Here is a 24,536-nt window from a genome sequence, read left to right as displayed (position 1 = left end):
ATTGCAAATATACAAACTGTAATTCTAGAAAACACTGCCTTTATTATTTTCTAAATAGTAGCATTTCACACACCACCATCCTGTCATTCACCTTGCACTTTCCACTGGATATCACCTACACATAAAACAATTCAATACTTTTACACACAGTAACTGTAAACTATATTCCACGGAGGTGCAATGACTAGTAAGGACTGATAAACAGGCTAGCTGCTCAATTTCAAGTAGCAGGTTAACTTAGACTGAGTGCCCCCCTGGTCACTCATCTCCCTCTTCATGTGGGGACACACAGGACCTCATACTTCCCATACAAACTTGCTTAACAAATCTTGCCCAAGCTCTAAAAGTTGTCTAAGTCCTCAATTTCAAAAACTTTTAAATTCATAGTTTGGCCTGGCTGGTGTGGCTCAGTGGTTGAGCACCAACCTGTGAACCAGGAGTTTACAGTTCAATTACCAATCAGGGTACATGCCCGGGTTGCGGGCTCAATCCCTAGTGTGGGGCATGCAGGAGGCAGCCAGTCAATGACTCTTTGTCATCATTGATGTTTCTAAAAATTTATTTTCTATAAAAGCCTAAGCAACCGTTATGACCAAACGACTGGAACGACCGGTCAACCAGTTGCTATGACACGCACTGACCACCAAGGGGCAGATGCTCACACAGCCAACCTCCCGTAGATGGCCTACCTCCCACGGCTCCTCCCCCCGGATGGTCCCTCCATAGGCTCCGATCAGGGAGCCAGCTGGCCAAGCTCCCACAGCCCATCCCCCCTGGGGCTAGCCAACCTCCCACAGCCCACCCCCTCCCTGGGCCAGCCAACATCCTGCAGCCCCTTCCTCCAGCCAGCCAACCTCCCGCAGTCCCTCCCCTCTGCCAGTCAGACCCCGGATTAGGCCTCGATTGCTGGCCAGGCCAAGAGACCCCACCCATGCACGAATTTGTGCACCGGGCCTATAGTAAATAAATTCATAGTTTGCCCCTGCATTTAGGATATCACAAAGCATGTTTAAAACCCCCTTCCAAAACACAAAATCATCTTTGCAAAGCATGGTTATGAGCAGAGTGCTGATTCAATGTTCTCATTTGCCAAATACATACATTAACTTGAAGGGGTAGAGGATGCCCTTGACTCACAAGCATCTAATAAATCCTTCAGAGGAAAAGTCATCAATGGCAGCTAAAACACACACACACACACACACACACACACACACTCCCTTTCCCCATCCCCAGCAAAGTCATTATGTCAATTAGGACTTTCAGGAGGGTGCCCCCTTAAAGGAACATGGCATCTGTCTGTCACAGATAACATGGTAAATCTTCCTTCAGCTCACTACTGTTATCTCAATCTTTTAAAAACCAAAATGTATTAGCTAGCAATGATATCACAGTAATTAATCTCAGCTTTAGGTCAGAAAACTTTCAAACTTCCCATTTTCCACAGCTAGTTCCCTGCTTGGGGGAGAAACTCATCCACCTCATAAATTTTGCATTATTCTAGCACACTGTGTTTCAAAATATACTCGAGTATTGATCATAGTGATGCAGCAGAGGGACTGAAGGCCCTAAGGCTTGACAACTCCACAAGGACCAGCTTTTTCCTCCAGGGCCTTCTTAGGCTCTGGACCACACAACAGAGAGGTCCTATGGCTAGGAGTCAGGCTTTAGAGGTCCTTATCTCTCAAGTTTATGTTCCTACTTCTATACTTACACAGTGATGGGTCTGCGACCACAGTTAAAAGCCAAAACTGCTAGCAGAGAGCACTCTATGAGCAGGGAGGTTAATGCATTTTTAATTGAAACTTCATATCCAGGATGGGGACAGTTTAATCAGATACTAGAATTAACTCATGTGTTCATGAGAAACTAAACAACTGAAAATGCTGCATAATTAACCCTATATTATTTAAAATGTTTTCCTATATAAAACACTTTTTAAAAGAAAATCAATGCAGTGCAGTTAGAAGCTACATTGAGATCTATAGCTTTCTCCATGCAATGTCAATAACCTTCCAAATGATACCTGTACAGTGTAGAGCAATTACTTATATTATTTCACATAAAACTCTTTTCAACTACGATATTTTCCTTTATTTAAAATTTATCTTTATTGTTGAAAGTATTACAGATGTCCCTTTGTTTAGTTTTATTTTTCCCATTGATCTCCTCCACTCTGCACCCGCCGCTTCCAGGGCTTTGCCAGACTATTATCTGTGTCCATGGGCTATTCCTATCTAATACATAAAAATCTAGAAAGATTTAGAGAAAATAAAATAAAAGATATGCCAGATTGAACAGAAGAGCTGAAGTTGCTGCACGAATACTGGATAGAGGTTTGAAGCCAAAACACAACTCATGAGATAAAGTTAGTCATTGTAACATAACAAAAGGTTCCTTTCACTAAAGTGATAAGATGGTTCCCAATACTTATACACATAATAGAACATTGTGGGGGTTCAGAATGAGCCTTACCAAAATGTGTCTCAGTGGTATGCAGATTTTTGAGCTAAGGGCAATTTTAGCTTCAGGCTCAAGTGAAAATTCTGCCCCTCCCTTTAACTACATTAAAAAAAAAATTGAATTAGAGGCCTTGCCCATAATAAGACATTATCCTATATAATAAAAGGCTAATATGCAAATCGACCAAACAGCAGAACGACCGGTCGCTATGACACGCACTGACCACCAGGGGGCAGATGCTCAATGCAGAAGCTGTGCCCTGGTGGTCAGTGTGCTCCCACAGGGGGAGCGCCACTCAGCCAGAAGCCAGGCTCATGTCTGGCTAGTGCAGCAGCAGTGGTGGGAGCCTCTCCTGCCTCCGCAGCAGAACTAAGGATGTCTAACGATGGCTTAGGCCCGCTCCCCATAGGGCTCCCCACAGGACATCCCCTGAGGGCTCCTGGACTGCGAGAGGGTGCAGTTCAGGCTTAGGGACCACCCCCCGCCCCCCGAGTGCACAATTTCATGCACGGGGCCTCTAGTGTTCTTCATAAAACAATAATTTCTAGGCCATAAAATAATATAAAACAATCATTTGCCATTAAAATCACTGAACTTTAAGTGAATCCTAACGACTAGTGCAATATATTTTTCAGCATGCCACATGTTTTGCCTAAATCTTTATCTTAAAAGTAAACCACAAGAAAAATGCTGTAAATAATTTGTAAATATTTACTAGAGGAGCAAAGTAAATATGTGAGACAAGTAAAATGGGAAATGTTTCCCAAGACAGTTTCCTCAACTTCTCAGAATTAATAGGTTAAGAATGTAAGGAAGAGAAAAAATTTGCAATACTAAATATCAAAATAATTTTAATCCTATTAATCCTTCTTTGAAAAAATTGGCATTAAGTTGTTTTCCCTTTCTCTAACTCTAAAGACCCCCACCAAAAGGGCTCTTCATATATTATGCCCAAGCAAGTTTCAAGAAAAGTATCTGCAGCCGTAACCGGTTTGGCTCAGTGGATAGAGCGTCAGCCTATGGACTGAAGGGTCCCAGGTTCGATTCCGGTCAAGGGCATGTACCTTGGTTGCAGGCACATCCCCAGTAAAGGGGTGTGCAGGAGGCAGCTGATCAAGGTTCCTCTTTCATCAATGTTTCTAACTCTCTATCCCTCTCCTTTCCTCTCTGTAAAAAAAATAAATAAAATATATTTTAAAAAAAGAAAAAGAAAAAAAGAAAAGTATCTGCAATTAGAAACAGTGCCTTACTCTTACATTACCATGGCATACAGCAATGGTCTATATCCTGTCCAGTTTTCAAGTGAAAATCTATGTGTATAAGATCAGAAAAGATAACTGAAAAACCCATGTCAATAAAAAAACTGAGTATTTACTATGTGCAAAGCACTAACTGAGTTAAAGCAGCAATCATTACCTACTGTTAGAAATTAAAATTTATCAAATATCATAGTTTAAAACAGGTAGACCACGTGTCATAAGAAAAATAGACATAAAAATACTATGTGAGTTCACAAAAGGGAAATGTTATTTTCACTTGAAAAGATACAGGGCTTGGCCAGTGTGACTCAGTAGTTGAGCCTTGACCCATGAACCAAGAGGTCACTGGTTTGATTCCCAGTCAGGGTACATGGCCAGGTTGCAGGCTTGATCTCCAGTGGGGGATGTGCAGGAGGTAGCTGATTAATGTTGTCCTTTCTTTCTGATCGACGTTTCTCTCTCTCTGTCCCTCTCCCTTCTCTCTCTCTCTAAAATTAATTTTTTAAAAGTATTAAATTTAGAAATATAGAATATTTTTGTATGTGAGCAAATAAAGGCTTTTCAAGCAAGACTCTGGGTGTAAAACCCAAAAGCCAGAAGTTAAAGTATCCTAGAGTATGGTATACACCAGCGGTCGCAAACCTTTCAGACCTCCACAGACCACCAGTTGGTGACCACTGGTATACACCACACAAAAAAAGTTAAACAACAGGGAAAAGACAGAAAATATATTTTGAATATGTATTTAAAAAGTTACTATTATAAAGGACTCATCATAAAAACAACCCAAAAGAAAAACAGAAAATTCTGAGAAAAGATAAGCATTTAAAAAGTGAGACTCACAAGTACCAAGGGAAATAATGATGACAGACCAATCTTTGACTACCAAGTAGACAAAAAAAATTTATAGGTAACGTAATATTCACAAAAGGTGGAGAGGATAAATTGTCTTTTTTTACTGTAATGTGTCAATATCTTCAACATACAATGTGCATTCTCCTTGAACCAAGAGATTCATCCATATTCTATAGGAAAAACTCCCATACACGGAATATATCTGTAATGATTCTGTATCAGTAGTTATTTTTAACTAGAGGCCCGGTGCATGAATTCATGCACAGATGGGGTCCGGCTGGCCTGGCCCAATCGGGGTGGGGAAGGGATAGGGGGCGATCAGGGGCGGGCCGGCTGAGGGGAGGGCCACAGGCAGTTGGCTGGCTGGCCCAGGCCTCTGGTCGAACTCCTGGTTGAACTCCCAGTTGAGGGGACAATTTGCATATTAGCCTTTTATTATATAAGATAGAATATTGGAAAACATATTAATCACTATCATTAGAGAAGTGGGTACAAAAGTTAGGATACCTCCATACAATCCTACCTAATAAAAGAGTAATACGCAAATTGACCATACCTTCGCTACACCCATAAGCCATGCCCACCAGTACGCCCACCAGCCAATAAGGAGCAAATATGCAAATAAACCCAACCAAGATGGCTGCAGCCACAGAGAGCAGGAGGGAGGCTTTGGTTTCCCCGGCAACAGAGGAAGACAAGCTTTCTGCCTGCCCTTGCCGGCCTAGGCCTCCACTCAAGGCTACAAAGTTTCAATTATAGAAGGTAAACAAATCCAAACAGAAATGGCGGCAGGCACTGATCTGGAAAGAGCGGGAGGCAAGGGTTGCCCCCGGCAATGGAGGAAGCTAAGCTTCTGCAGCCCTGGCCAGCCCAGGCCTCCGCTTAAGGCTACAAAGTTTCAATTATATTAGATACATAAGTCCCAACAGAAATGGCTGCATCCACTGAACGAGCAGAAGGCTTGGCTCCGCTCCAGACTACAAAGTTTCAATTGTAGAAGGTAAATAAATTCCAGATACCAAGGCCTCCGCTTGGGTCGCCAGGGGGCGTGGCCGGCCTGCAAACCACCACAGGCCCCTCGCTCAGGCCGCCCCACACCCCAAGGGAACCCCCACCTGATCTGGGACGCCCTTCAGGGCAAACCAGCTGGCCCCACTCGTGCACCAGGCCTCGATCCAATCTAATAAAAGAGTAATATGCAGATTGACCATCACTCCAACACACAATATGGCTGCCCCCATGTGGTCAAAGATCCTGCCTCCATGTGGACACAAGATGGTCACCACAAGATGGCCAGCAGGGGAGGGCAGTTGGGAGGCACCCGGCCTGCAAGGGAGGGCAGTTGAGAGGGACCAGGCCTGCAAGGGAGGGCAGTTGGAGATGATCAACCCTGCAGGGGAGGGCAGTTAGGGGTGACCAGGCTGGCAGAGGAGGGAAGTTGGGGGCAAACAGGCTGGCAGGGGAGCAGTTAGGCATCAATCAGGCTGGCAGCAGAGTTGTTAGGGCAGCGATGACAAACCTATGACACGCGTGTCAGCACTGACACGCGTAGCCATTTCTGATGACACACGGCCGCATGCCGAGGATGAAACATTTGCTGCTCCTGAGGATGAAACATTTGCGACTAGAGTCTTGAAGTTAGTTTTTTCCTCAAAGTGACACACTACCCGTTATGAACGAGTTATGTTCAGTTTTTTGGCGAAGTTTGACACACCAAGCTCAAAAGGTTGCCCATCACTGGGTTAGGGGGTGATCAGGCTGGCAGGCAGAAGCGGTTAGGGGCAATCAGGAAGGCAGGCAGGCGAGCACTTGGGAGCCAGCAGCCCTGGATTGTGAGAGGGGTCCCAGATTGGAGAGGGTGCAGGCTGAGCTGAGGGACACTCCCCCTCCGTGCACAAATTTCGTGCACTGGGCCTCTAGTTAAATAATATGGGTGACTTTCCAAAATAGTGGCAGATTAAGTGGAAGCTACACTGACATTCTCCCAGACCAAACTGGAGTTACAACTGAAATACAGAAAAACCATCTTGAATAATAAACTGAGGACTAGCTGGAGAGAACCCTCATACCCAAGGACAGAAAGTGGAGACCGAAGAGAGACTGGTAGGAAGGGCGGAGGCACAAAAGGGCTGGCCAGGCTCCCACACACAGAAGCTGAAGTTCCGGAGGGATATCTCAGGTGTGGGCAATTCCCACTGAGACGGGGGTCTAAACCCCAAGCTGGACTCCCAAGCCCAGAGCACCAGAACTGAGAAAGGTACCCACATAACAGCTGGCTGTGAAAAGCAGTGGGGTTTCTTTCTGCCAGGGAGAGACAGCTGGAAATGCAAGTACCCTCTTAAAGGGCCAACACACAAAATTTCATGTGCAGCCACTCACCTTGGGCTCTGGCAGAGGGAGAACAGACTGGATTAGAGCTAAGTGAGGAGATCCCAGGGTTGGGAGCTCTAGAATTAGAGCTCGGACAGCGGACACCTGGTTCCTGTATTGAGTCATCCTCCCATACTGCAGAGGACATCTTTGTCAGACAGACCTTTACAATCCATGCAGTTTCTGCAATTGCTCCAACCTGTTGGAAAACATCTCGCCCCACCCTGTGCAATCCACAGATTGCAGTGGTCTATAGCCTGAGTCTAATTAAAACTGAGAATAACGGACTGCAGGCAGAGGTTGGTCTCTGGAGGCTTTGAGTCTTTGCCTAATCTGCTTCTGGACCCCCGACTATTGAAAGCAGACATTGGTGCACTTCTGGTCCTTTCCAAAGGCGCATAGCTCTAGCAGAGCAAGCCACAAGCTGTGGATTGCTAATACCTCCAAAAGGTACTCAGGGCCAGTCACAAACAGTATCTGAAATTGGCCAGCACCAGAGTTGTAGTAAATCTACTCAAACAGGCAGACAAAATGGGGAGACAAAAAACAAGCCCCAATTGAAAAAAAAAAAAAAAAAGAATTCTCCAGAAAAAGAGCTAAATGAAATGGAGATAAGAAATTTATCAGATATAGAGTTCAGCATAATGATTACAAGGACGCTCAACAGCATGAAACTACTAAAAATGACCAGTTGGAAATGAAAAATAACATAGCACTAATAAAGAATACACTGGAAGGAATACACAGCAGATTAGGGGAAGCCAAGGATAGGATCAGTGAATTAGAAGACAGGGTAGAACAAAATCACTCAGTCAGAGAAACAAAATGAGAAAGCAATTAAAAAACAGGGAGACAGCTTAAGGGAGCTGTGGGACAACATGAACTGTAACAATACTATATAATAAAAGGCTAATATGCAAATCGACCAAATGGTGGAATGACCAGTTGCTGACACGCACTGACCACCAGGGGGGAGATGTTCAATGCAGGAGCTGCCCCCTGGTGGTCAGTGTGCTCCCACAGAGGGAGCACCGCTCCACCAGGAGCTGGGCTCACAGCTGGCAAGTGCAGCGGCAGTGGCGGGAGCCTCTCACAACTCTGTGGCGGCGCTAAGGATGTCTGACTGATGGCTTAGGGAGCAGGCCTAAGCCGTCAGTCGGACATCCCCCAAGGGCTCCCAGCCTGGCCTGTGTGGGGCTGAGGGACCCCTGCCCCGAGTGCACGAATTATGTGCACCGGGCCTCTAGTATTCACATAATAGGAGTAAAAGTAGGTGAAGAAAGTGAGCAAGGGATAGAGAAGCTGTTTGAAAAAAAGTCACACAAGTTCAGGGGGCACAGAGAGTCTCAAGGAAGAAGAACCCAAACAGGCCCATGCCCAGACACATCATAATTAAAATGCCACAAATTAAAGACAAAGAGAGAATCTAAAAGGCAGCAAGAGCAAAGCAAAGAAGCTCCCATAAAGCCAACAACTAACTTTTCATCAGAAACTCTACAAGCCAGAAGGGAATGGCATTAAGTATTCAAGGTAATGAAAAGCAAGGATCTTAAACCAAGACTACTATATCCAGCAGGGCTGGCATTCAAATTAGATGGTGAAATACAGAGCTTCCAGACAAGAAAAGGCTAAAGGAGTGTATCACCACCAAACCAGCATTGCAAGAAATGCTAAAGGGACTGCTGTAATGAGAAGAAGAAAGAGAGGAAAATATAGGCATAAAGAATTGAAATGGCAATAAATATCTATCAATAATAACCTTAAATGTAAATGAATCAAATGCTCCAATTAAAAGACATAGGGTAGCTAAATGGATACAAAAACATAACCCAAATATATGCTGTCTATATGAGACCAACCTCAGAACAAAAAACTCACACAGGATGAGAATGAAGGGATGGAAAATTTTTTCCATGCAAATGGAAACAAACAAAAAAAGCTGGGATAGCAATACTCATTTCTGACAAAATAGATTTCAAAATGAAAGCCATCACACGAGACATTAAAGGTCACTACACAATACTAAAGGGAATGATCCAACAAAAGGCTATAACCGTGGTAAACATATGCACCCAATATAGGATCATCTAAATATACTTTAAAAAAAAAAAACTTTTGGAGGACTTAAAGGGAGAGATCCACAGATATACAGTCATAGTAGGGGATTTTAACACCCACCTGACTTCACTGGGTAGATCTTCCAGACAAAAAAATCAACAAGGACACACTGGATCAGATGGATTTAATTGACTTTTTCAGAACATTTCACCCCAAAGCTGCAGAATATACATTCTTTTCAACTGCACATGGGTCATTCTCTAAAACAGACCACATGTTAGGACACAAGACAAATCACTATAAGTTCAAAAAGACTGAAATCGTATCAAGCATCTTCTCAGATCACAATGGCATTAAATTAGAAACCAACTACAGTTGGTTGCATACTCATTCCTGATTGGCTGGTGGGCGTGGCTTGTGGGTGTAGCAGAGGTATGGCAATTTGCATGTTACTCTTTTATTAGATAGGATGAATGGATTACCAATCAGATCAATAAAGAAATAAAAAACTTCCTGGAAACAAATAATAATATGGGATATGCAGAGATGATTGTAAGACTGCTCACTAGATGCAACCTAAAATCCAAACTCAATCTGACATTGAACCCCAATATAACTAACAGTCTAAATCCTCTGCGTTATTCCCACTCTTCCTCCTCCTCAAAGGATCTGCTACAACACAAGCAAATCTGGCTTATACATCAAGTATTCCATCTCCTTAATTTCATCAGCAACGCCTATCAAAATGTTATCTTACCTTACAAAAGAGGCTTCAAAGATTTTGCCTAAGAAATTAAAATAAACATGTATTTATTCAGAAAGTTATTAATGCACCTTATTCATTTTAAAGTGTCTAAATTCATTTCAGCGGGGCAATATTGTAATATAATCCCAATTTTTAAAATGAAATATTTTATATATGGTATACCCCCATTTGTGTAATAAAAACTTTTTTGGAGAGATAAAATTACAGATTTCCTTTTTTTTTTTTTGATTCATGTGAGTTTCTCCCAAATAATTTACGTAAGCAATTAAGTCTTTTTAAGTCAGACACAAAATTGATCATTTTGAGGGGAAGAATCCTATGTAATAAAGAGATTATATGCAAATTGACCATTACGCCATAACAAGATGGCTGCGCCCACAGTGGAGGCAAGGATTCTGTAACACAAGATGGCTGCACCCACAGCAGATGTGGGGATCCCGTAAAACAAGATGGCTGCGCCCACAGCAGAGGCCAAGTTCCTGTAACAAGCCTTAACGAGCAATCAGCAGGGACCTGAGACTGTGTGGCACTGGGCCGGGGCAGAGGACGTGAGGCTGCGCTGCCCACCTGTTGGGGCTTGACAGGGGACCTCAGGCTGCGCCCCCTGCCCTGGCACCAGGCCGGGGGACTTCAGGCCACGCCCCCCGCCTCGGCGTGAGGCTGGGGGACCTCAGGCCATGCCCCCCGCCTGGCAGGGCTTGACGTGGGACCTCAGGCCACGTCCCCCGCCCGGCAGAGCTTGACAGGGGACCTCAGGCTATGTCCCCCGGGCGGCAGAACTTGATGGGAGACCTCAGGCCACAACCCCCCGCCCCAGGGCCGGGCTGGGGGACCTCAGGCCACGCCCCCCATCTGGCACCGGGCCAGGGGACCTGAGGCCACACCCCACGCCCCCAGCATTGGGCCATGGGACCTGAGGCCATGACCCCTGCCCAGCGGGGCTTGACAGGGGACCTCAGGCCATGCCCCCCGCCATGCGGGGCTTGCCGGGAGACCTCAAGGCATGCCCCCACCCTGATGCCAGGCCGGGGCACCTGAGGCTGCACCCCCTGCCATGCAGGGCTTGCCAAGGTACCTGGGGCTGTACCCCCCACCCGCGGGGCTGACAGGGACCTCAAGACATGCCCCCTGCCCTGGACGGGAGACCTCAGGCCATGCACCCTGTCCTGGCGCTGGGCTGGGGGACCTGAGTCTTGTCCCCCCCCCCCCCCCACCCTGCCTGGCATGGCTTGACGGGGGACCTCAGGCCGTGCCCCCTGGCCCGGGCCAAGGGACCTTAGGCCACACCCCCCACCCGGTGGGGCTTGACAAAGGTGGGGCCGGCCGGGTCTGGGTCTCGCCCGATTTCGAGGCACACGTGGCTAGGTGGGGACTTGACTCTGGTTCCCATGGTGCACCCCAGACTCTGACAGGAGTAAGATTTTCATGTACATTTTACTAATTTTCTTTCATCTCTGACACTTGTATTATAGAGAAAGGGCAAATAGCAATATTAAATTATTTCCTCTAATTCCCTTTTAATGTGCACGAATTTCGCACACCGGGTCACTAGTATTCTAAAATATAATCCACGAGTTGTTTTCATCTTTTTTTCCTTTCTTCTCCTTAAACACACACACACACACACACACACACACACACACACACACACAATTTTTTCAAAGGAAATCCAATACTTACAACTGCATATATAATTTTTTTCTTTTTTTACCCATCATTAAAAGGTTTCTCTTTCTTTTGCCTGAAACTAAAAACAAAACAAGACCAAATATTGCTGGTGCTTATGTTATGAGCTAATTCTTATGCTAAATTCTTCAACAACATCAATTCCTTGAACAAAAATTCATTAATTCAGACCCTTGGAATATCATCTACTTAACTGTAGGTCTTCTTTACTAAGCAGAGGCTGCGAGGTGAAGATTGTGCTAAATCTTTCCAGAGCCTCAAAACCACCACTGCTCTTTAATACACCAAAAAATGCCTGAGGCTAGTGTATTCAAATTGTAAAATATATTTTTACAGCATTATACAGAAACACAAATTTTAAAAATTCTACTGAACAGTCTTATCTGTGCATGCAAATATTTGACTTCTTAATGCTAGTTTTTTCCAGTAATGAAATACATCCCATGTGTTTTATCCTACTGTATTAAGAAATGATTCAAACATGGAAAATTGAAAGAACTATACTATCAATACCTGTGTACACAATACTTAGATTCTACTTTAAGTGTATGCCATGTTTGCTTTACCACAAATCTGTGTATCCATGCCTCTATATACCCATTATTCCATCTTATTTTCTGATGCCTTTCAAAATAAGTTGCAGATATCAGTACACTTTTCCTATAATCACTTCAGTATGCATATCATTAACTAAATATCGATATTTGAAACACTAAGTTTTTTATTCAGGCATGTTTTCTTCCTTTTTAGCAAGAATGATAACAGAAGTTAAAATTTCATGCATAAAGAAAAGTCCCTTGGCCTCATAACAGAGCTGGCCCTGGGAGGATGCGTTCTCCTCAGGAAAAAAACAAAACAGCCTTTACAGACCTAGCCAGCCATGCATACTGAGGGGATGCTCCCAGATGCCACCTAGGCTCTGGTCTCCATCCAGCCACACAGAGCTGTTGGCAATCAGCCCTCTGGCCCCAGCCAAGCCGTGGCTTAACAAGAAGCTGGATGGGTCTCCTGCTGCTCATCACTAGCTTATGTCACTCACATGGTAACTGCATATTTTGTGATACTGTAATTATCTGTGCGTTTATCTTCCCAAATAGTTTACTGCCTTCTAAAATGTAGGAATGAGCCATGGCCAGTGTGGTTCAGTTGACTGTCATCCCGTACACCAAAAGGTCACAGGTTCTATTCCTGGTCAGGGCACATACCTAGATTGCAGGTTCAGTCCTGGGTTGGATACAAGAGGCAACCACTGGATATTTCTCTAACACATCAATGTTTCTCCTTCTCTCTCTCTTTCCCTCCCTCCCTCTCCCCCTCTCTTAAAAAAAAAAAATCAATATACATATTCTCAGGTGAAGATTAAAAAATGTGTGTTCCTGATTGGTATGCAGTGTTCTCCTCCCCTGGGCTGTGAATATATGTGTCTGGCCATCCTCATAACCCTAGAGCAGAAATCCCTCCCCCATCAATGGGGTGAAGAGAAGACAATCAAAATAAAATGTTCATTTTTATTTAATGCATATATGATGACTGAAAAAAGAAAAACAGATGACCATTATATTGGTCAAAATAGAAAAATTTTAAAACTTACAAAATAGAACATTAGGAGGGTGTAATGATTTTCTCTGGTCATGAGAAAATGAGTACAGAATTTGGGACTTTACAAAAACAAAAAATATATACTACTGGCATCTGAAACTCAATATTGGCCAAATGCAGCCTTCTGAGCCCCTCCAAGCCTGCTCTTGCCCAGACATCCCCACTTCAGTGACGGACACCACCATCCACACAGCTGGACAGTAAGCCAAGTGCATGAAATCAGGGGCTATGTTTCCCATTCAATACCACAGCCCCAAATTAGAATGGAATTCAGTCTGAAGTATAGGAAATAAACGTGGAATGAATAAACAGATAAATCGTTTCCTTAAGTTCACCTTTCATGCACCACATGCATTTATAATATGTGTTTGGTTAAACTCAATTTAGAGTTGATTTTTTTTTCATTAACAGTGTTATTTTAAAAAATAAAAAATAGGTTACTTAAGTAAGTGATTCTGTACTCTTGTCTATATTCATTAAAAAGTGACAATTAGCCCAGGCCAGTTTTGCTCAGTGATTGGAGCGTCGTCGGTTGTGGGTTTGACACTAGTCAGGGCACATGCAGGAGGCAAACAATCAATGTGTCTCTCGCTCCTCCCCCCACTCCGCCCTCCCTTCCACTCTGTCAGAAAAATCAATGGAAAAAATATATTCAGGTGAGGATTTTTTTTAAAGTAACAATTACATGTACCTTTTTTTTTTTTTTTTAAGAAAGGAAGTGAGAAAAAAGAGAAAGAAACATCGGTGGATTGCCTCCTGTATGTGCTCTAAGTGGAGATCGAACCTGCAACCTGGATGTGTGCCCTGACCAAGAATGAACCTGCAACCCTTTGGTGCACGGGACAACCATCCAAACAACTGGGCCACTCCGGCCGGGGGGAGGGGGGTGTCAACTGCAGAGAAGAATGCTTACAAAGGATTTTGCAATTTTAGAAATAGGTTATTTTTGCCCTGGCCTGTGTTTCCCAATGGTTAGAGTGCCGGCCCGGGCACCAATGGATCAAGGGTCTGATTCTCTGTCAAGGGTACATATCTGGGTTGCAGGTTCAATCGCCACCCCAGTCAGGGTGAGTGTGGGAGTCAACAGATGGATGTTTCCCTCTCACATCTCTCTCTCCCTCTCCCTCTCCCTCTCCCTCTCCTTTTCTCTCTTCTTCCCTCCCTCCCTCACTCCCTCCCTCCCACACCCTCTAAAAATCAACAGAGCCCAGCCAGCGTGGCTCAACCATGGTGTGGCTCAATGATTGAGCATTGACCTATGAACCAGGAGGTCACAGCCTGGTCAGGGTGCATGCCCAGGTTGCAGGCTCAACCCCCAGTGTGGGGTGTGCAGGTGATAGCCAATCAATGATTCTTTCTCATCATTGATGTTTCTCTCTCTCTCTCCCTATCCCTTCCTCTCTGAAATCAATAAAAATATCTTTTTTTTTTTAATCAAGGGGAAAAAATATCTCAGGTGAGGATTAGAAACAAAGAAAGAGGTTATTTTAGACATTCCAGAAACAAGTCTCTCCCTCCCCTTTTATTGTTGAGATACTGCACAATCCCAAGTGGATTACCCAAATCTCATCAAAAAAATGAAGGACATAGAGATAGGAACAGGAGTGCAGGGTGTTGGCCTGGTTCCAATAATTCATCCTACAGTGTATGTATTTAGGTGGCTGAACTAACAGGTATGAGGTCAACAGTATCTCACTCATACAATTTGCTTTTCACTTTTTAACAGAAGCCAAAGTTTATTCTGTGATTACATGGTCAGGCAAGGAGGATATCCTGTTTCTGCAGTAACAGCAGTCAAAAGCTGAAAGCTCTTCTGGAGGTCCTGGCTACATTTTGCCTTCAGGGACAGGTGAAGTCATGCAGTTAACCTTGGCCCCACCATGGACTGGGAAGACATCTGCCATAAACATTGCTGCGTAGAACTTACCCCAGGGCCACAGAGATAAAAGTCATTTCCCCTTCCCCAACAAGCTTATATTTGGGGAGGTAAAACCAAAGCAAGGCAGCCCCAGCCAGAAAGCCTGGGACAGATAGCAAGTGGTGTGCAGAATACCGGTCGGGGCAGAAAATCCAAAATACAGGATGCATCTCAGCGGGAAGCCCAGGAGAAAGGAAAGACCAGATGTAACATCTTGTTGAATAAGCTGGAATTTTGAACTTTTTCTCCTAAAGGCTATGGGTCTTACTGCATGCAATGTTCTCAAATATTTTCTATTTTATTCTCTTTTTTAAAAATATTTTTTATTGATTTTAGAGAAAGGAAGGGAGAGGAATAAAGAGATAGAAACATCTATCAACTTCCTGCTGCACACTGCCCACTAGGAATTAAGGCCACAACCCAGGCATGTGCCCTGATTGGAGTCAAACTGTGACTTCCTGATCACATAGGATGACATTCAACCACTGAGAGACATTGGCCAGGTTTAACTCACAAAAAAACACAACCTCTCCTCCCCCCTCCCTCCCCCACACAAATTGGACTAACCATTCTATGTGATACACACATCTATAATTTTAAGAAAAATACTTTTGTCAGATAGTTGGAGGGAATGATCAGACTTTTACAAGTACCACTGGGAAAGCTGGTACTAAACCCACCTGTGCCGAGAGGTAGAATACTATTTCAAATCAGCTCAATGGCACATCAAAACTGCTATGTATTCAAAACCTCGTTAAGTGGAAGGGAACCCACTGCTAATTTTATTGGTAAACTACAGGCTCAGTGCACAAAATCGTGCACTGGGGGGAGGGGGTGTCCCCTCAGCCCGGCCTGTGCCCTCTTGCAGTCCGGGACCCCTCGGAGGATGTCCGCCTGCGGGCTAAGCCAGCAGTCAGATATCCTTCTTGCAGTCCGGAGCACTCGCAGTCAGAGACCCCTCACTCCTTACCACCCGCCTGCAGAGGAGGCGGGAGAGGCTCCCGCCACCACCACTGCACTCGCTAGCCATGAGCCTGGCTTCTGGCTGAGCAGAGCTCCCCCTGTGGGAGCACACTGACCACCAGGGGGCAGCTCCTGCATTGAGTGTCTGCCCCCTGGTGGTCAGTGCACATCATAGTGACGGGTCGTCCGCGGTTCAGTCGATTTGCATATTAGGCTTTTATTATGTAGGATATAAAGTGTTTAAAGTACACGATACTACAAAACATAAAGGTAAAACAAGTACAAATGGGGCTATTCAGCAAATGGCTATGATGATATATCAGAATGAAATATTTACAAATGGAAGGAAACAATAGAAAATATCTCTCTCCCCACAATCCCCTTAAACAAAACTACCAATCATTGAAATATATGCAAGTTTTTAGTTAAAATACAGTTGTCAACTAAATGTAATGTGATATCCTGAAGTGGATCCTAGAATACAAAGAGGACAATAACAGAAACACTGGTGAAAACCAAATAAAGTCTGGAGTTCAGTTAAGTAATACACCGCTGTTGGTTTCTTAGTTTTGACAAATGACCCATGGTAAGAACAAGGAGGGCTAGGTGGTAGGTATAAAGGAACTCTCTGTACTCTCCTTGCAACTTTTCTATAATCTTGAAAGCATTCCAAAATTAACAGTTTATTTTTTTAAATGCAATTAATACTATACCAAGGCTGTTCAAGAAAATAGACAGTAATCAACCATTTCAAGTACTGCTGAGGAATTAGCAAGGTGTCCGCTGGCCCTGTGTTAATTAAAATGCTAAAATCCCACAGGTGCCAGGAGAGAGGGGAAGCAGGGAAAGAATAACAGGGATTGTGTTGGGGAGCTGGGAAAGACCTCAGAACCTCTGCTCCAGAACCCCAATTACCTTGACAACCCTCTTCATGTGCCAAACTCCTAGAGATTACCCTACAAGTACCCTACAAGCACTACCTTCCACTTCTCTGAATACCACATCTGACAGCTTTTCTGATTTCACTAGTGCTATGATGTTGAAGTGAGAGCAGAAAATAGAAAATATCCTTCTCTTAACTGATATCCTAGAACTAAACACTAATTGACACACAGAGGGTCTCTTTACAGATAACACAAAACATTTTCATGAATCTAAGGGGGAAATATTCTCTATCTTTTTTCAGAAAACTTGGAAAAAGATAAGAGCAGAACAAGATCTCAGAACTGGCACAGGATAATCTCGGAAGGCGGGAACACCGGCACCACTCCCACCTGCTGGCACAGGAGGCACACTCACAGGGAAGTAAGTGGGCGGGAGGGAAGGTATCAGATGGCTTTAGTTAAAGAGTGAAGAAAAATAAAGATAGCAGCTGTTGAGAGCCTGGCCCCTAATGCCATCCCAAGAGGAAAAGGGAAGGCAATACAAAACCACTGCAGAGGTAAGAGAAAAGGGTTCCCACTGTCACTGACGCTTCCAACATTATAACCAGTGCATGTCAGGCTGGGCCCGGCAAAGCTCTCAGATGAGTGGTAGGAGAGGACTTGAAGAGTTCTCCTAGATTCTGTGATAGGAGTTCATTCAAGAAGACATGGATGCTCTGAATGCAAAGTGATACATTTTTTTTAAGTATCAAGGGATCTGGTCTCCTCATAAACAAATTTACCATTAGGATTCAGCTTCTTTCATGATCCAAGTATCTCAAAATCACCAGCCTTTTGAATCAGTGGCAGTGACACCAACACCTTCCTCTATCAATCACCGTTGCCAGTTATAACAAAACTAGAGGCCCAGTGCATGAAATTCGTGCACTCGGGGGGAGCGGGGAGGGTCCCCTCAGCCCGGCCTGCACCCTCTCGCAGTCCGGGAGCCCTCGGGGGATATCTGACTGCGGGCAATGTCCGGACAGAATCCCACACCCGGCCATGGTGCTTGTCTGCTGCTGTCTTCATCATGTGAGCAGTTTTCTAAGGAACCAGACACACACAATGTGTTCATAGTTTTAGTCCTCTTGTCTGCTCAAAACCAAAGACCCAACATAACTTGGTCATCTTGGAAGAAAAGAAGGTGACACAACTTCAGACTAGTGTCTTGGATAGGCCTGTTAACTATACAACTAAATATAGGATTAATCTCCCCTAATCGAATCCAACTTAATTATCACCTGGCACACAGAGGGCCATTATTTCACACTTTCCTTACAAAATGGATTAAAATATAAACTAAATTTCAGATCCTGAGATTGCCTGCCAATTAATGCAGAACACAGAACCACAAAGCCAAGTCACCAAATTCTCCCCTATTTAAAATCCACTTTCTCGGAGCCACACAGATATCCTAACCAGCCTTGACAAATTTCACATACACCACTGACTGGCAAATGAATCTCTAAAGTTGAAGAGATGTGTTGCACTTATTGTGAAAATTCAATCTGCATTTCCGCATAAAAAAATCAGGGTCAAGGTTGGAGGCGGGGAGAGAAAAACAGAGCAAGTTGATCTGCGAGCACTCGTAAGCCACATGAATGGCCACGATGACTCTGCACCCTGCCAGGCATGGCGGGTCCTCCCACGGCTGCCCGCTCCCTGCCATATTTGGCAGAGCTGGACACCTGACAAATACTCCCTCGGGGCTACCTGTAAGCTGCTCAGAGTGAAAGCATGTCTCTGCTAGTCGAAGAGATCCCCACACACACACTGAGCCTGTGGAGGAAGCAATAAACAGCCACGCCTGGGCCCATCCAAATAACAGAGGAAAATAAATCTCAGTTGATCAGACTAGTCAAGGAGAGCTTCACTCCTGCATCTTACTCTGGTCTCTCCATGGTGTCACTTTAGAAATAATAATCAATAGCACAGCAACTTAATGCTATTGGTAAAAGGCAATAAGCCAGACAGATCTGTTTCTCCTAACATTACCCACGTTGGGGCAAGATTTGCATTTTCCATGTTAATCTTAAAATATTTAAAATAAGAAATACCAGTTTTAAAACACGCTCAATATTAAGAGGAACTCAATAGCAAGGGTATTATGTTCACCATCTCAAAAGTAATACAAGCCCTGGTCCATGTGGCTCAGTTGATTGAGAGATTACTGAAGACTCACAGGTCAGATTCCTGGTCCGGGCACATGCACTTGATCCACAGCTGGAGTAAATGAAGGAGGCAACCAATCAGTGTTTCTCTCTCACACTGATGTTTCTATCTCACCCTCTCTCCCTCTCCCTTCCTCTCTCTCTCTAGAATCAATAAAAACATATCTTAAAATTTTTTATAAAAAGTAACACAAAATTTTAAAAGTTAATTCAATAATTGGCTGTGTATAGTTATATTCCAGGAATAAAATGTGAAAGGCTTCTTTCACCCCAAGGGAAGAGAATGAAGGCTCTATCACAGCCTGCCTTTACACCTGTTTTTGTGTCAGGTTTTTACAACTGCTACTGCCCAGCCACTAAGTCAGCATAAACAGACACCTGTTACCAGCATATCACTAGAATCTCATGTTTAAGCCTCCAAGTTACTTGACTTTGATAACTACTTTTACCAACAAATGAAAAAAATTATAGTCTTATCAAGGCACTGATGGGAGCAGGGCCAGGTCTGGGGTGACACGAGAGGTACCTGCCTCTGAGACAAAATTTAAGGGGGTGCAAAAATCTCAGTAGTCATAAGTATTTTAAAATAGTATTTGAAAAAAGGCAAAATTAATGCAAAAAATCCATGATAAATGAAATGTCAAAATTTTAAATAAAAATAGGATTGTTTGTAGGTCCTGTCTGATAAGAAGGGAGTTTAAAAAATTCCTCTCCAAAATGTTCATCATAATCACAAGCCACAGTCCTTCCCTCAGATATCAGAAGAGCATGAACAGGCTTCAGGAAATCAGTGCACACCCAGGAGCACAGGTGCCTCGGGTTAGAGACACAGCCACACCTACCACTGTTCTTCACTTCAACCTTCTGCTCAATTCTCCATCTCCAAACAGGATGAAGAATCAGCTGGAGAAAGCGAAGGTAAGGATCCTCCCAGGCACCAAGTCTCTGTCCTGACCTCAGAAAGTGAACATCAATAACCAAGAAACCAACTCTGTATTTTATACAAATGAGAAAAATGAGACTCAAGGAGATAAATTTCAGAAATGAATACTGTCTTGCAAAGTGCTGGGGTCCCAGAAAACCTCAGTGTATTGTTCATGGATGCCAAAGAAATGAAGAAATAACCTAGAGGATTGGCTGTGAAAGACATGGGTTTGTCAGGACTTACGTGTGCTCTGATGGTGGCTGACCAGTTAAGTTTACCACCACACCGCTGCCGAGGAAGTTGTTCGGCTAAGTCCCCTCTGTGGACGGCCAAACTAGGGGCAGCCAGCCAGTGGTATTATTTTGCCGCCACCCAGACTTGCCCTACACAAGGTTTTATAGAGTACAGAAAACAGAAAAAAAAAAAAAGGGGGGGGGGGGCATTCAGGGAAGGACACAAGCTGTGTGAGATACACTGGCCAGTGTTCTCAGTGGTTAGAGCATCGACCTATGAACTGAAAGGTCGTGGGTTTGATTCCCGGTCAAGGGCATGTACCTGGGATGGGGTTCACTCCCTGCCCCTAGTTGGGGAGTGTGTAGGAGGCAACCAGTAGATGTGTTTCTCTCATATCAATGTCTTTCTCTTGCTCTCTTTCCCTCTCCCTCTCCCTCTTCCTTTTCCTCTTCCTCTTCCTCTCTCCCTCTCCCTCCCTCCTTTCCACTCTTTCTGAAAAGCAATGGCAAAAAATATCCTCAGGTGAAGATTGACAAAAAAACACACACACAAACTAGCTGCTTACTAGCGTATCACTAGATATCATTTTAAAATACTTAACTAGCTCACATCTAAAAGCAGTTTCTCTTGGGCCATTTTTAGACTAAGTTGTTGGCCAGGTTCCCAAGGTCTCACAGTCCACTTACAGGTGGCCTTGACTGTTTCCCACAGGGTAGGAGGGGGAGTTGGAGCATGGTAAGGGGCCCGTCCATTTGTTGACCCTGAGAAAGAAGATACTAGTACCTACAAAGAAGGGCTTCTAGTGGGTAACTGGAATCAACAGAACCCAACAGCCATACTTCAGGGAGAAATCAGCACTGAAGTGCCTGCCTGCACTATTAATGCCTTCTGAGCCAACCCTTATAAAAAGGTTCCTAGAACCATATTTCAACCAACAGGACTGAAGACTTCCCTATCCAATCAGACCTGTGCCACTCCCATTAACATCTTCACTGGCCAATCAGAGCAGCCCCATTCAGACCAATCAAGACACTGCTTTTTGGACCAATCAAACAGTGAGGATCTGGAGTCCTCATTTGCATGAAGATGGGCCAGTCCAGAATCAGGGGCAGCTCTCCCTGGCTAGGAGAGTACACTTTCCCTTTCCACACAAGACTGAAGACGATGGTTCCCAGGCTAGAGTGAAACACCACAGATGTCTGTCTAGAGCAAAGCAGGTAAACCAGACCAGACCAGGGCAGAGCAAGGCAGAACAGAGAGAAACAAACTGGAGAATGAAACAGCTGTCTACCTGGAGAAGGGCCTCATCCAAGGGCCACCTCATAGCTGTGTTGTTCCACAGCCATACTGTTTCATAACTGAGCTTTTTGCACTGAATAAAGTTTCCTTCTTCACCACACCCCAAACTGGGGATTTCTGTTGGCATTGAATTGGTGTTGCTAGTGGAAAGGCTAGAATGAAAACCCACACCTCCAAGTCCTCCCCCAACCAGGGCTGCAAGCACACTTGGCAATTCCGGGATGAATTGTGCCATTTGAGGCAACTCTGCAATCCTGGGCATGCCTTCTATTTTTACATCTTTAAATTTTTTGAATATGTAATTGTGTGTTCAAGACCTTGAAATTTTTCTATACAAGAAGTTCTCATCTGTCCTTTTGGGATTACTACTCTTCAAAAACCAACACTAGAGCAATAATAAAAATAATACTCTCCAACACATTTATTTACGGTGATCCAAAAGGAAAAGCCTGAGTTTTCATACATGCAACTTTTTAAAACTTAATTTTTTCAAATATAGCTAATATTTTAATACACTGGTAGTCATGTTTAATGACCATTCCATATTATACTTTTAGTTCAAAAATAGAGAACTAAAGCTTCACATCTTTGTAAAAAGTAGATTACAGTTTTTGCAATGTCAGTAAATCTTCCTAACAGGAATTTATCACCAAAACCCACAATTGCTCTCTCTATCCCAATATGACCATAGGGTGACCAAGATATTTTTCTTCAAGTGCCAACGCTTTTTATTTTTTGTTGCCCATTAGAAGAGATGAGTACAAAATGCATTAGATTTTGTTTAAATCAGTTCGGAGTTAGCAATCCATAGTCCCATTTTACAAAGATTTGCAAGTTCCAACACAAATTGTTTGCTAAAGTTATTTTAATAGTGTAGATTCTGTGTGGTCTATAATTCCTCTGATAAGCTCCTGTAAACGTTACCCTTAGCACATAGCATCTCATCTTGGGGGAACAGGTAATAAAATTTTGAATTTTTTAAATAGGAAGAAATCCTAGCTCCCACTCCCTCTCAATATTAGCAGCCCCCTCTACACAATGTGCTCTCCAATAAGTGGTCAAATCACCTCACAGCCCAGAGACCTGGCTTCCTCCATCCCAGTAGAACTCCAGAGTCAGGCATTTCTGAGTGTCAATCTTGCCTCTCTCCCCTACAGGCCCTGGGAGATTGTGCAGGTTACTTAACATTACTCGACTTCAATTCAGTCTATTATCAAATTGGGAATAATACTACCTACCTCAGAGAATTAGTGTGAAAACTTAATAAAATAATGTATACAAAACCCCTACTCTGTGATATAACTGAACAAAAAATACCAGAGTCCTTCCCATAACAACCTATCAAAACTCTGTTCAGTAAAGGTAGTTCTGTAAGCAACTCTGTACTGAAATTACACACCAAAATGAGATACACTCACAGACACTTTCTGATAAGGATTCTAAAAGCACGCTGCACCCACACTCATAAACTTCATGGTAAAACATAAAGTACCTTAAACAGTTTCTTCTGACTTAGAATAGTGCAGTGGGCTTCTTTTCCCCCACAAAGCTAGGATCTTACATGTAACTGTTTTTGATTAACTTAGTGACCCTGTTTGGATAAAGGAAATAGCACAGCATACTCTAAAAATAACTCTCTAAAATAATTTCTCAGTCCTATTTTCAAAATATTGGTAACATAATTTACATTTAAAACTATGAAAGTTAAATGTCTCAAATTTAGGTTTCTAAGTATCTCGGTAAATATGCCCATAAGTAGTCCAACATTTTAGCCAACTTAACTATTTTAAAAAGTGAAAAGTTATGAAACCCAAAAGAACAGTTATTTGGACACCCAATTTTCTTTCAATGTTAAATTTCTAAGTTTCCAGGAATCTCCTCTTAGAAACGGGAATTTATTTTCTTCAATTAATGAATCACTGGGAAATTAAATTATAAAATATTATTTCTGTGAAATTTTTACTAAAAAGGAACCATATGCTCTTCCAGAGATTAAAAAAATAATAATAATCTCTTAGCCATGCTCAGGCAGAACACTCTGGCTTCTGCATGAAGACCTAGAGTTCTGGGGTTCAGATATCTGCTCCTCAGCCCTTTGCTGCAGGAATTAAAAGGTGAGCCCTGGTCTCTGCTCCTCTGTGTTGTTTTGTTGAAACCTTCCTTGTAGTGGAAATTAAGTACCTTCAACTAAAGAGAATTTGGTTCTCACTCCTGCTTTTGCTGATACTGTGAGGACAGAAAGTTGTTCACTGTAAATTAATATTTCTGATGTCTACATTCTCTGACTAACTTGCTGGGTTCTTTTCCCTTAGCTTTAAAAATCAGGAAATGGATTCTAGGAATATCACTTGAGCCATGATTCTAAGAGCTGCAGTGCCTGGGTGTGACCACGGCTACAGAAAGCAGAGAGGACTTTAGAGAGAGGCACTGTCTTTGGAGAAGGTTAAAGTGCCAATTCCTTTGCCTCCTGGCCATTCTTCTTCAGGATCTACCACTAGTCCAAGCCCTGCAGGGTTTTGTATTTCAATAAGGGAGGCATTTATAAATACTGAAGGACATATTATTATCCTCCTTTAAAAAATAATAGCACAATATTGCAAGCTATAAATGTAGAGTAAATCTTCCTAATTTCTACTGCCACCTTCTAGGTCACTCAACGAAAAATGGAAAATGTTGCTGTCACAAATAGTCTTTGCTAGCATTCTTGCTGAGCTTTAAGGGGCTTCCACAATACCCAGCCCATATCCCTCACCTCCCTCAAAGTCCCAGAGAGGAGATATTATGGAAAAACTAGAGGCCTGGTGCACGGGAGGGGGGGGGGGGGCGGTGTCCCTCAACCCAGGTGCACCCTCTCCAATTTGAGACCCCTCGAGGGATGTCCGACTGCCTGTTTAGGCCCGATCCCACCGGGATGGGGCCTAAACGGGCAGTCAGACATCCCTCTCACAATCCAGGACTGTTGGCTCCCAACCGCTCGCCTGCCTGCCTGCCTGCCTGATTGCCCCTAACCACTTCTGCCTGCCACCCTGATCACCCCCTAACCACTC

General features: G+C 43.7%; 1 protein-coding gene and 1 long non-coding RNA gene across 20 annotated transcripts in view; both read right to left on the bottom strand.

The window, feature by feature from the left end:
- Window positions 1–24,536, bottom strand: part of PARD3 (par-3 family cell polarity regulator) — a 696,667-nt gene that overhangs the window by 604,511 nt on the left and 67,620 nt on the right. The gene's annotated exons all lie outside the window — the stretch shown is intronic.
- LOC307098851 lies at window positions 9,842–10,945 on the bottom strand. Its single transcript, XR_013813476.1, has 3 exons — window positions 10,605–10,945; window positions 10,523–10,563; window positions 9,842–10,481 (listed from the first exon to the last, which is right to left on the bottom strand). It is a non-coding gene; the product is annotated as an uncharacterized lncRNA (long non-coding RNA).

This window comes from Cnephaeus nilssonii (assembly GCF_951640355.1).
Source record: "Cnephaeus nilssonii genome assembly, chromosome: 4".
Taxonomy (NCBI): domain Eukaryota; kingdom Metazoa; phylum Chordata; class Mammalia; order Chiroptera; family Vespertilionidae; genus Cnephaeus; species Cnephaeus nilssonii.
This window is presented reverse-complemented; position numbering and strand designations above follow the sequence as displayed.